This window comes from Adiantum capillus-veneris, chromosome 5 (genome assembly GCF_014529385.1).
Source record: "Adiantum capillus-veneris isolate H3 chromosome 5, ASM1452938v2, whole genome shotgun sequence".
Classification (NCBI taxonomy): Eukaryota; Viridiplantae; Streptophyta; class Polypodiopsida; order Polypodiales; family Pteridaceae; genus Adiantum; species Adiantum capillus-veneris.
Window position 1 is genome coordinate 52,879,464 of NC_140935.1, and position 13,379 is coordinate 52,892,842.

Consider the following 13,379-nt stretch of genomic DNA (forward strand, 5'->3'; position numbering starts at 1 on the left):
GTGGATGACAGCAGGCAGAAGCAATGTTACTAATTTTATGGATTTTCTTATTATTTGATACAGATTTCTAACCATTGTTTTTGACAAGTATTGTTTGTAGATTTTTATCTTCGCAACTGAGGACAGTTGCTTTCCAACGGAGAGGTATGTTATGGAATTGATATTTATCCATTTATTGTAGATGACAGGTGGCAAAAGCATTAGCAGATAATGGATTATGCAGAAGGATATTATATTTTATGTATATTTGATTATTCACGTGCTCTTTATGAGCTTTGGCCATTTATGACCGGACGTCTAGTTTGTACTCATTTTTGGGCATTCAAGAAATCTATAAATAAATACGTGCAAGAGGGAAATGCTCACTCTTGCATGGGGGGAGATTGCACCCAGTGTCTGCGTTGCTCTTCTCTCCTCTCCTCTCTCCTCTCTCGACGTGTTGGCGTAGCACTCCACTTTAGGAGGTGCACCTGCACGTGCTCTCTCGCTCTATCTTGCTCTCTTTCTCTCTTTTCGTGTACGATTTGATTATATGATCACAGGATTTGCCAGGTATGCATATTTTGCGGTGATTTGTTGTTTCTATCATGCTATTTGAGGTATTTTGCAGGGACGCTACGTCTTCCGTTTGTAGCAGGGGTAGTGGTGGAATGAGAGGTTGGGGTGGTGGTTGCTATTGTACAGGTGGTCGAAGGATTTGGACCGGTGGGATCGGTCCTGGTTACCTAGGTGGTTGTGGTCTTGCTCTTGGCAGAGAGATCTGATTCTGTCTCCCCCCTCTATTGAAATTCTACCTCCTTGGGTGTGGGCAGTAGTACATTCCATGGCCGTCTTCCCTGCATTTGTAACAGTGGTACTCTTGGTTCTACCTTCGTTGTCCTCTTCCTTGTTCTGGATTCCTGACAGGTGCATGCCCTTGCTGCACCAGATGCACAGATAAACTCTCTAGTTGGGTGGTGATGAGACTCAGTAGGTCTTGTTGCTCTTCTGATACCTCTTGCGGTTGGGCTGTATGATTGGCTGTTGCAGTCACTGGGGTTGGTCAGGTCGAGCTTGTTTCCTCTGACTCGTTTACTCTTGCTTGCATGTGCAGCTTCTTGTCTTTAAGGCGGGCTACTTCGACTGCCAACTCATATGTTGTAGGAAACCTTCCCTTCACCCTCTCTCTAAGGGGTGACCATAGACCATCAATGAAACGGTCCTTCTTTAGGAAATTAGGCGCTCCTTCACCTTCCTCCAGTGAGGCAACCCATCTCTCCCATAATTCCACAAATTTGGACTCGTAGGTGGCATACTCTAGCAGACCTCCTTGCTTCAATTCCGTCAGTAGCTGCCATAGCTTCTCCGAGGTTGTGCCTCACCCAAACCCCTTTACAAAAGTTTCCCTTAACACATCCCATGCATTCTTCGTAGCCTGGGGCAATGCATTATACCAGGACTTGGCCTCTACTTTCATCAGTAGAGGGAAAATTCTAAGTCGCGAAGCATCGTAATCTTTGTTGGAGACGACACAAGCAATGTCAAAATCATCCAAAAAGTCGGTGGTGAGATCTTCTCCCTTCTTTCCACTGAACGTGGGGAAAGAAACACTTGCCATGGTAGTGACTCAAGAAATTACAAACCTTTTTTTTAATATATAGATTAATACATTAACAACAGTAGCGGCTCATAGCGGCTTTTTACAGGGTTGGGTGGATAGGTTAAAACAGGATAAATATAGAAACATTAAAGGAATGATGGTAGTCCAATATGGGGAGAATGATAGGGTTTGGGGAATTGAGTATTTCTCCTAGTACCGCCGCACCGAATAGGTATACGATCTTCTGTTGGTAGAAGACTTTCCTATCTACATAGATATTCACATGCATATGCTGCAGGAATCTAAACGGGAATGCCGTCGGCCCATTTTTCATCATGCACAGAGGGTGGAATACTTACTTATACTCTTACCGTGCGAGTGTTGATGAGTCGGCACATCCACAAGAGGTCGTCGCCTTTGATGGGCTCTACCTTTCCTTCGTTGCTCAGCACGTACGGGGTGATGGCGACGCATCTGACCACTCCCAGCCTCTTGGCTAGCAGCAATTGCAAGTAATTTCCGTAGTCGGTGTGTTGCATGAATTCTACTCCATTCAGTTGCAACTCGTCCCTAGCCCACTGGGTTTCACCCGTGGTAGAGAGCTTCTTCAGGATAAGTTGTACAGCGAGAGGAGGAAGATCCTCCACCCGTTTTCTAAAATAGCGAGAGCAGTAGCCCAACCACTCTTCCCTAGGACATGGGAATCTCCTTACCACTTCTTCAACAAGATTGTCGAAGTGGATTGGTAGCACTCGCATGCGTCGTGCAAATCGGTAGGCGACCTTCTGTCGCTTAGCTTCGGATGACTTCCTCTTTGGCAAGCTGGGTACAACCCAGCTTTTTGAACTTGAATCACTTGCTTGGCCAGATGCATCTCCTTTCGGGGTCATGTGTTTCCAGACTGTCTTACCTTCTCCTTACCTTTGGCTCGAGCAGCCCCTTTAGGCCACTTTGGAGTAAAGGTTATAACTTTGACTTCAGTTTCTTTAAGGAAAAAGAGGCCTCACCATTTTCTTCCCTTCTTTGGTGTGAATGACTTCTTCATGATGAATGTCGATGTAGAAGATTTCCGCCCTTTCGCTGCTTTCATTGCTGGCACTCATTGACAGTGTGTCTTGGTTGACAATAGTGTGTCTTGGTTGACAACAGTGTGTCAGCAAACCCCAAAACCCCGACGGCCTCTAAAACGTCGGGGACCAAATGGCGCGTCTCGAGCTTGTCATGGTAAAGCAAACAGGGGGCACCACCTAGCTTTGAGTAGCTAGGATGCAAACCACGATGATATGAATTTCGCAAACTTACACACAGGGGGAGAGGGAGAGAGAGAGAGAGAGAGAGAGAGAGAGAGAGAGAGAGAGAGAGAGAGATTGAGATTTGCAAATGATGAAAACCCTCGGGGGTGTGAGGGAGAATTATTTTTGCAGTATTTACAATGACCTTCCTTTCAGCGAGGCGGCACACCGTGGTGATAGAGAGGTAGGGAGAAAAGATGGTGCAAACTACTTGGTGCGTTCTCTAAGACGACTCAATGATTGTGAATCTTGATACCAAGAGCGTGTATACGTGTGTGCATCGACCATTGGAGTCAAGAAGTGGATGTGGCTCCCTTCCCATGGTGCAAATCCCAAGGCAAACCAACACACAAGCCCCCTCCCGGTGATGCCAATAGTTTTAACTCTTCCCCCTACACTCTACCAAGTGCTGACCTCTCATGAACTGTCCCCCCCCTCCCAATAGTGACCTCTCAGTGCCAATTTATAGGTGTTGGCTACTTGGATTATGGTAATCCCGGTGTGATTAAGGTAAGCTAATCGGGGAGACAAAGCAAGTGGTGGGCCCGGTGTGGTTGACCCTTGCTTTGTTTTGGGAGGTTATTAAAAGATGAGAATCTCTAGATGGGCCTTTGTAACCATCACCTAGAGAGAGGGAATTTACAAGGTGGGAATTTTACAATGGCTTGGGTGAAAACTGAAGAAATGATAAAAATAACCTATAAATTATTGAAGATGGTGTCGTGGTTGTGTGTTGCCGGTGAATGGTGTGTTGTCGGTGCGTCAGTGTAGCGCGTACTTCTTTTCGGGGTCAGCGGGGACATGCCTTCGGCGCGTTTCCTCCTTTTGTTGTTGGCGGCGCGTGATTTGAGTCTTCCTTCTTTTTTGTTTGTCGTCGTAGTCGTGGAATCCTTTGGTTTTCTTTTCTGTATTTGTAGTGCGTATATGCGTGTGTGTGTGTACGTATGTGCATGTGGGCAGATGTGTGTATATATATATAGATATGGGTGCGCATGCTTGAGTGTGTATGTGTGTGCAAGTGTGCGTGGGAACGGGCTTATTTTGTGTATAATATATACTATATTTATTTATTTTTAATCTTTTTCGGCTCTGTTGACGGCAGCCTGCTACGCGAGGATGAGGGGTGGGGGGGGGGGAGGGTGTGTGTGTGTGGTGTGTGTATAGAGAGAGAGAGAGAGAGAGAGAGAGAGAGAGAGAGAGAGAGAGAGAGAGAGAGAGAGAGAGAGAGAGAGAGAGAGAGAGAGAGAGAGAGAGAGAGAGAGAGAGAGTTTACTACGGGCGGGCCGGAGCCGTAAACAGAGCGCGAGAGAGAGAAGGGGGGTTGGAGGTGGTGAGGGAGGGAGAGGATGAGGGTGTGTGTGTGTGTGTGGTGTGGTGTGGGTGTGTGTGTGTGTGGGTGGGATAGAGAGAGGATGAGGGTGTGTGTGTAGAGAGAGAATGTGCTCCGGTTTTTTGTCCTTCACCTTCGGGCTGAGAAGAACGAGAGGGAGAGAGAGAGAATTCCGGCTGGGGCTCAGCGTGCATAAGGCACGAGAGAGGGAGAGGGAGGTGAGGTGGGTGTGGATAAGAGAGAGTGGGAGGGTTCTATGGCGGGTGCCCACCGTGGGGGGGGGGGAATATTATTCTCTGTCTTGCATGGTGTCTCAAGGACAAGAGGAGGGGAGCGAGTCAATGCTGTGGGGGGGGGGGGGAGGGGGGGGACAGCGGGCCAAGGGGGTGGAGAATGAGGCCAAGGGTGAGGTGAGCAGGTGGGGAAGAGAGGGGGAATATTGTTGGAATTAGGGTTGCAGAGAAACACACACAGCTTGGAGAAGACGAAGGAAGCTCAAGGCACACAATAGAGAGTGTATAACTTAGTGTGCTATGGAAAGATAGATAGCCCTAGAGTGATGGGCGTATATACAATGCTCGGGGGGAAAAACCTCCTAAAGAGGGAAAAAATGCCCCGGTGGTCCTAGTGTGTCCACACACATCACTACCACATGTATATGGTAACAAATTCCCCCTGGAGTGATGCGGTGAACGAGAGCTGGCACATGACTAAAGGGAAGTGCCATGCCCTAAGGACATGATCAGTTCACAAAGGGGAGTAAGCCCAAAGATTTGCGGAAAGCTTCAAGTTTCTCACGAGACGATGCCTTTGTGAAAAGATCTGCAAGGTTGTCCTGTGTTGGCACATAAGCCAAGATGATCTCTCGTGCTGAGAGCCTCTCCATGACATAGTGGTAATGCACCTCAATGTGCTTTGTGCGAGCATGAAAAATTGGGTTCCTTGCAACTGCCAATGCGCTCTGACTATCAGTGTAGATAGTGTTGGCAGTGTCCTGTCCAACACCCAAATCAGCCATAAAGCGTCTGAGCCATACACACTCAATCGTAGCTGTGAAGACTGCCCTGTACTCAGCCTTGCAACTCGAAGTGGCCACAGTAGGTTGCTTCTTGCTCAACCTATTGATGTCTGATTGGCTTGTGTCAGAAAAGTTACATAGGCCACAATGTTTGATTGATGTACATCCCAACCAAAATGGCTGCCAATGCACATAGAAAACGCACAGTAGTCATACGACAAGTGGGAGTAAAAGTCTCTTCATAATCTATTTTGCTGTGCATAACCCTTTGCAACAAGTCGAGCCTTATGGCGATCAATCTCACCATAAGGCTTGCATTTCAACTTTGTAAACCCACTTCGTACCAATGGCCTTTTTGCCAGGAGGCAAATCACATAAAGTCCATGTGTCATTTTCTATGAGTGCATCATATTCTGATAGCCATCCAATTTTCTGAATTCTGTGCTTCATCAAAAGACAGAGGCTCCTCAACATCATGTAAGCTAGACACAGCCAAAGCATAATCATCTCTCTCTCTCTCTCTCTCTCTCTCTCTCTCTCTCTCATGCTCACTCTCCTTGGTCATTATGCTTCCGCATCATTGACTTTGGCATGGTATCAAAGTCGTGTCGTGTTTGAAGAGCCTTGGTGGAAGAAGAGCGGTCATTGTGAAGAGAATAACTTTTTTTAAATCATCGGCATTAAAACCCCCCCCTCTATTGTACGTGTTGCAAAAGGCTACCCTTTGAAAAGATTTATCTTATAGTTGCGTTTCAAAACGCTACTCCATTTCATGCCCTTTTCCCCATTGTTGCACACCGGCGGTGCCTAGGGGGACAACCACCTCTATCTGGAAATGTTGTTTTGTAGACCACACCCGGCGTTGATGTCTACTAAATAAACGCTACCCACGATAGTGTTTTGAAATATTGTAGTCCACCAGCAAAATCCCATTGTGCGAGAAACGAAAAAAACTCCTCTACGTGTGCTTTGGAATGTTGCTTTCTCCTAGCGGTGACATTGTTGGCAACGTTGCACCTTGCCACGATGTTTTAACATGTTGTCTATGAGATTATTTTCCCAAGAAAAGCCTATTGATAGTGTTTCAAAACATTGCCAATGGCTAGTCAATGACTCTTGGAGATTGATAAGGGGCATTGTTTTGCAAAGAGGAGCATCTAGAGCGGGGAGATTGCACCTTGTTTCAAAGAGGGTAGGGAGAATTCAAAGAGTAGAGCCCACTTTGTGTGGAGCTCTCTGTTTAGAGGAGTGAAATGTTTTGGACTTCATTTATCGGCTTGGTTTGTGAGGTCAACGTTTTGAAGTACAGGAGTTATCTTCACATCCCATACCTTCAACATGGCCCCCCTTTCTCGAATGCCGGTGACATCGACCAAAACCAACAAGTGGCTATGGATAGCAAATCTATCATCCAATTAGCGGCCTATGCATTGAAAACGTTTTCAAGAAAACTCACAAATTTTTTGGCTTGATATTGTGAATCCAATAGCAAATAGACGAGTTTGCTAGAGGAGATAGGCACATACAAGCTTGAAAAGGATGGTAGTACAAGTATTCACTTAGCTACCTTGGTACCCATGAGGCTCGACAAATCTTGTTATAAATGTGACACGACGCTTTGTTTGACTCAAGAGCTTGAAGCCAAAGGTAGAAGTAGGAATTCATAGATAGACAAAGACAAAGGCAAGCTGGACAGAGATTATGGTAATAAATATTTGATAGATGAGATCGACATGGCACACGTGGCAACAACCATGATGGCCTTAATGTCAATTTTCTAGTCAAAGGGTAGTTGTCGCCACTAGCTTCAGCAGAGAGAGGATTGTGAGTGGTAGAGAGGGGCAAAAAATGCTCCCTATAATTAATCTGGACCCTTATGTTGGAGTTCAAGTTATCGGTGTTTGAACCCGTAGGTGCAAGTTCAAGGCACATGCATTTGGCACAGAACCAATCAAACGTATCTAAAGCACCGTGGATTAGTGCACCGATCCATTTTTTCTGGTTGGATTATGGACAAGTGCGTTCCACAATTCATTATCTAGAGTATTATATTTTGGACGTGATGTGTTCACAGTTCACAAATGGGGATTCTTGGACATAGTGTGGTCTACATTTCAAAGTTTTTGAAAAGGCAACTAATGCTCAGGATGGCAATCTCACATACAAAGTTGAGGGTAGCAAATCCACGGTGTATTTAATATTATTGGTGTTGTTGGGGTGTCCATGGTAGCTTCTTCATTGACCTTGTTTCACTATTGATGTCCATTATGAGTTGCACAGAGAGTTATGGCATCTCAAGTGAATGCACATTATCTACTACCGCTAGTTGGAAGGGGAGGTCTTAAAGACAACCCATTTCTATATCTCAGATGACAAGGTTCGTGACACACGTTGTTTGTGCAACAATTCCTCCTATTGAATGATGCATGGCTGAATGACAGTGAGTGGAGGCCAAATCAGCATTGGGTCTGTTCAGACGGTTGCACCGCCCAATTCAAGGCAAAGTGATCGTTCTATTTTGTTACCAGGTACTTCCAACTAACACGCAAAAAGATGTGCTACAATTTTCTTGGTTTCAGTCATGGAAAGGGAAAACACAATGGCGTCGATGAAAAGGGCAGTCACTCATGACCAGTTGAAGGTAGATGGGACTCCTCTAAAATGTGCATCCAATGTGGTCTATTTCTTGAGGGAAAAGTTTGACCACTCACGAAAGTCCAGGGTTTTTTGGGACATTAAACTTGGTGACATTGCTAGCATGCAAACGGCAAGAAAAATGAGTGCCTCTATAGCCTTGCACGAATCACACTGTCGGAAGAAAGAACTATCACACCGTCAAAAACAACTGTGGTAAACACCTGTGATGAAACTCGTCTTGTAATGATGTCTGTAGAGTATCCATAGGCAAAAACAGACGACAAATGAAGAATTTATGGCCACTCAAACATGGAGGTGTCCTTTCTCTTGCTCAAAAATGAGCTCTTTGGAAGTTGTGCAGGTGTTGTAGCTATTAAAATGGGGGCTCTCTTATCTTTTACTCCCCAAAAATCTTCTCTCTCTTCTCAAATCGACAAGGCTTCATTCGTAGGCACCTTTTAATTGGCTCATTTTTTGCCTTTTTTGGGCAAAAAATGAGGTGTTGCTGGTGACCCTTTGACCAAGGGAATGGGGTGGGGGCAAGTGGCCGAGCACCAAAAAATGTGTCTAGGCTGGTGGGAACTCAAAAATGTGCTACCTCCCTCCCCATGCGCCCACGAGCCCCTCCATAGCCAAGCCTTGTGAGCTCCTCTCACTTGATACACCCATAATGGACTCCCCCTTTAGGCTATATACCCCCCACTCTCCACTTTTCCCTTCCCATGTGGGATAATCCCCCGCACATGGAACTTCCTCCTCAAACCTCCCAACTCCCTCATGCCCAAAAATTTTCAACTTTTCCCTAAAGTAGGAGCACTTCTTGAGCAACTTCCCCAAAGCATAACTTGCTGCTCCGATCATCGAATGACACATCGTAATACATGGTTCGAAGCCCATCATCTTGGTTACATCTAGAATTCTCCATCCTAAGAATTTCTAATTCAAATTATCAAGTTGTCCCTGTTGCCCTTGTTGCATGCACCCACAATCACTTTCTAAGTTGAGACCGCCCACTTCGGATTCTCATAACTCATGATGTACAAGTTTGACTCACGAGCTATAAAGCATGGCTGAAGATACTTATTAAAAATCATGTCTCGGGGACTCGAACAACCCAAAACATCAGCACCCAAGCTTGTAAAAATCACACCTTTGTACATACATTTTTACAGGGCCACTTCCAAAACTGGCAAGGCTATGTATACATATATACACGAGGCTAGTGGGCAAGCTTTTAGGCATGACCTAGTGACTTTATGCTCATCCAAAAAATGCATGATATAGCTTGCCAATTGGCCTAGCTTGCTTGATCCTTCATGACAAGCAGAGGTTCCTAGGGTGAACAACTGCTGTAACTCATTCCTAGAAACCTCATTTACATTCTTAGATGTCTCCACACTATCTTCCTCTATTGATAGCATTTCATCTGTCACAATCTTCATCAAACGTACCAGAAATTTCTTCAATCTATAATTATTAACATGATATTTATGATGTGCACCACTCAAGTCTGCCAACTAATATGTGCCATTATCAAACTTCTTTACAATAGTAAAAGGACCTTCCCATTTGATTTGAAACTTTTTCTAAAAGGTATTGTCCAACTTATTATTGTATCACAACACCAGATCACCCTTTTCAATTCCCTTATCCTTTATGCATTCATTAGCTTTTAGTTGAGGTTTCTTTGACACTTCTTCATAGTAGCTCAAAGCTAAAACTCTATCCAATTGCAAACATTGTAAATCCAACAGAAATGCCCCTGGTGGGACTGCCTTGGAATGAACCTCCCACTAAATAGCCCCTTGGGCCTCATTCCCTATCCACACTTGCAGCCGACCCCTTGCTCCTAGTCCTTGACCATCGGGCATTGCCCTTGACATGACATTACTCCCCCCTTGGAGAAGTGTTTTCGTCCTAAAAAACAAGAGTGATGATATAATAATGTTTTCCAAAGTGGCATCCTGCAGGGATCCAGCTGTTTGCTTGACCGGAACACGGTTTAGTAGGAGATTCAATGAAACCAAGAGTAACATCTTAATTTTCCATATTTTGTCTCGTTGCAATTGTCTTGCTGTAACCGTCGCATAGATAATATAGCATGTAAACTCCATTTAGAACTCACTTGAGTATGCTAAATGAGTTATCACAACCAAGATGTACCCGAAAGAGTACCTCTTTTCATTGTCCTTGAAAGTAACTTGCTGACGTAACTCATCAACCAAGTTTAAGTCCTTGACTTGTTCGCAAATTTCATTAGTAAACAACCCCACCATAACTAGTGTTCAAGGTTGAGAACCTGACTTCAACATGAAGGGACTAAACTTAGTCGCAAACATGATTTACTGTATTGCAACCAACACCAACTAGAGCTATATATTCTTGCTAATTGGATTGCTTGGTGCTAATGTACGCGGTTTGCATATCCTTCAGCACAAGAGTATACTTGTAGCTTGTAATCCGACTATCCTCTTTGGATTCTCACAGTATTGAGATGTGTTTTTCCCCCCAGTTTACAAACAATCTTCCCAGATGAGTGGTAAATAAGGATCACAATATCATACAACAGTGCTGAGGGATCAACAATGTCGTGAAGAATCATTGTGGCTAGCTTGAAAAATCCACAAGCACCCAAACCAAGCCATGACCTCTATTGATGATTAGTAGATCCAAAAGTAATCTCATAGGGATACGACACATAGAGTGAAAAATGCTTCATATCACTAATGTGATGAATAAACATGCCGCTCCAGATCAGCCTTTGCTAAACACTATGGCCCATAACACCTAGTGTGCATGCATTTAGCAAAAAACAAATCTAAACTTGTATATCCATGATCATCCTTGCCAATACTTATGGTGAATGTGATGCTTCTAGCATACATTAAAGAGAAGTGTAAATAGTTTTGAAAAGAAATCAAATACTTTCTGCTACAACCATTTGCAAGCCTTGATGAAGCATTTGAACCAAAATAGAAGGTGAAACATTACTTCTAAATACAAACAATGAAACCTTTTCATTAGCAACTCACAGACTTGCTATATGCTAAAACAACCATTTGTAATGTTGTTTAGCTGCACTTGTACCTTAACATTAAGTCATTCTAAGTATCTGACAATTTCTGGCCACCGAAATCGCTCCTGATATGTTGTGTTGAAAATGGTCTAGAAAACAGATTTGACCAGCACCTAGGGACTTTGTCATGACACATACTTAAAATAGTGGGTGTCAGTGTGGATCCAGAGACTCATATTCTACACATGTGGAATATGTCTCATGGAAGGATGTTAAAAAAAGAAACGAACATGCTGGAAGTACAAGATGTACTTGTGCGTGGAGGTAACTGCAAACACTCTACAATGGGAGTGAGAGGGTGGGAGTGAGAGGGACCCTGATTAGCATTGCTCCACATGGGCTAAACCGAACTCCTTAAGTCCCTAGACCATGTTGTATCCCATGTGACAACATGTGCCAAATAAACACTACAAGTGGGTCTATAACTGCATAATGCAAAAAATGTATGTTGGACACTACGGCCCAAAATACTGTGTTCAGACATGTCCTTGGCATGTCTCTGAAACATTTAATCAATAGATGTGTACCTAGGGATTGAACTTAATGTTCACTTACTCGTATTCAAATGTTGAACTAAATGTTCACTTACCTGTATTCAAATGCATAGGAGCACATCTCCCACTGGGAAGGGGTAATAACACTAATAGAAAAAATAGTGAAAAATAAGCAACATTGCATGGGGAACCCTGGGTGTTGCTTTCTCAATCCAAACCCTTGGGTTAGAATCTACGTAGTCAAACCCCTTGGTAAGACCCTTTATAGAAATTTCTCAACTAGTAGGTAACAATAACCAACATAGTTTTCACTTTCCTTGAAAGTATAACTGGGATAGATCAAACTATGATCCTCGATGTCTATGGGGTGATTTATTAATCACCCACTGGGTATCACCCCAAAACTGTGCTTCCATAGAAACTCGTAGTGCAATAGAGAGAGCAAGAGATCCACACAAGTGAGATGCCTAGCTCTTATGGATAACCATGCTGTCTCAACTATTTGTTGCCTCTAGACTCCATGGTATAGATGAGCTGATGTGAATTTAAGAGTATCAAAAACTCAACTCAATTTTGGCACTAAAAAACACGCAGTGCTAATAGAACACCCAAAACATCTGTAATGGTGAGACTCTTAGTTGGCCATAGAAATTGATGGGGACTCCACTAGGTAGATCTGTTCAACCTGGAGAACAATCACCCAGGAAATGCCAACATTTGGGTCTTACCCTCGGTTTGACAATGGCTCTTAGCCTTTGTGGCTCATAGCCCGTATGCCAATAAAAAAGTAGTGTTCAATCAACAAACCAATGAAGACTAATTTGGGTGGCATCTTGGCCACTTTCTATCTGAGAGTTAGAGCACCTCGGCTTAGGCTGACTCACGAGCGAAACATGTATCAAAAGCTTCTTAGAAAGTTTTCATTATTCTTTGAGAGAAAGAAGAAAAAGAGATAAGGAGAGCATGCTGGGTTGAGGAATGTCCTTATGTTGATGGAGTGTGTACCCAATCTGTATGCTCTTACGCATCTTATGCCTGGCTTGCAGCTTATCCTATAAGTATGCAACATGCTGCCTGTATAACGCTCTCCTCAAGAGAGGGAGCACAAGTCAAATCTTGACCCATCTACCTTGTATGGAGTCGTGAATGTATGAGGATGACTTGAATAGGGCACTTTGCATGTGAATCAAGTCCGAGTTTTAGGTTCCTTTTAGTGTTGTTGGGCATTAACAACAACCGAAGAAACATAAATGAAAATCATGTGAAACAATCTATAACGCATATTGTCCTTGACAGAGTGTGGTGTTATAGCGGAAGCATAAACCAAAATGTGGTGGAATTCATTCCACCTGGCTAGCATGCCTTGCATGCAGAGTGGTAAGCCCTTGGCGAGAAGGAAGGCTCAAATCTGAGAGCCAAAACCACAAGTGCCTTGCACATTCTGTACGGGCAGCGGTACATTATATTAATTGGATGTTGTCACAAATAAAATGTGAGGAGATATCCTTATTTTACCAGTGTCCCAAACGCATGTGCCAAAGCCCGTGATTCCAAGTCAATGGGCAATATCTTAGCACAAGTGAGAAGCCTTGCTTCGTGTAAAATTGTCTTAAAGAACTTTGCTTTGCACAACAACAATAGTTTCAAATTAAAAGTGGAAACATGGAAAGACAAGAAAAACTGAAAATTGTCTAACCTGATCATTCGGATGTAACGCGTTGCCTGGAAATTTCAAAGAAAAAACTGGTTCAAATCTGGCTCCTAGCTAATTCTGCTACACGAGAGAGAGTTATCGCGTGTATCATATACCCCCTCAGGTACTCGTTGTCTGGCACGTAATGAAATATTATGCAAGCAAAGTGTCAAATCCCTCCCAAGTGTGTATGCTTAGAGCATATGCCAAATGTGGGAAGTCTCAATACAAAATTTGTCAATTATGGAAGCCATGCTTCA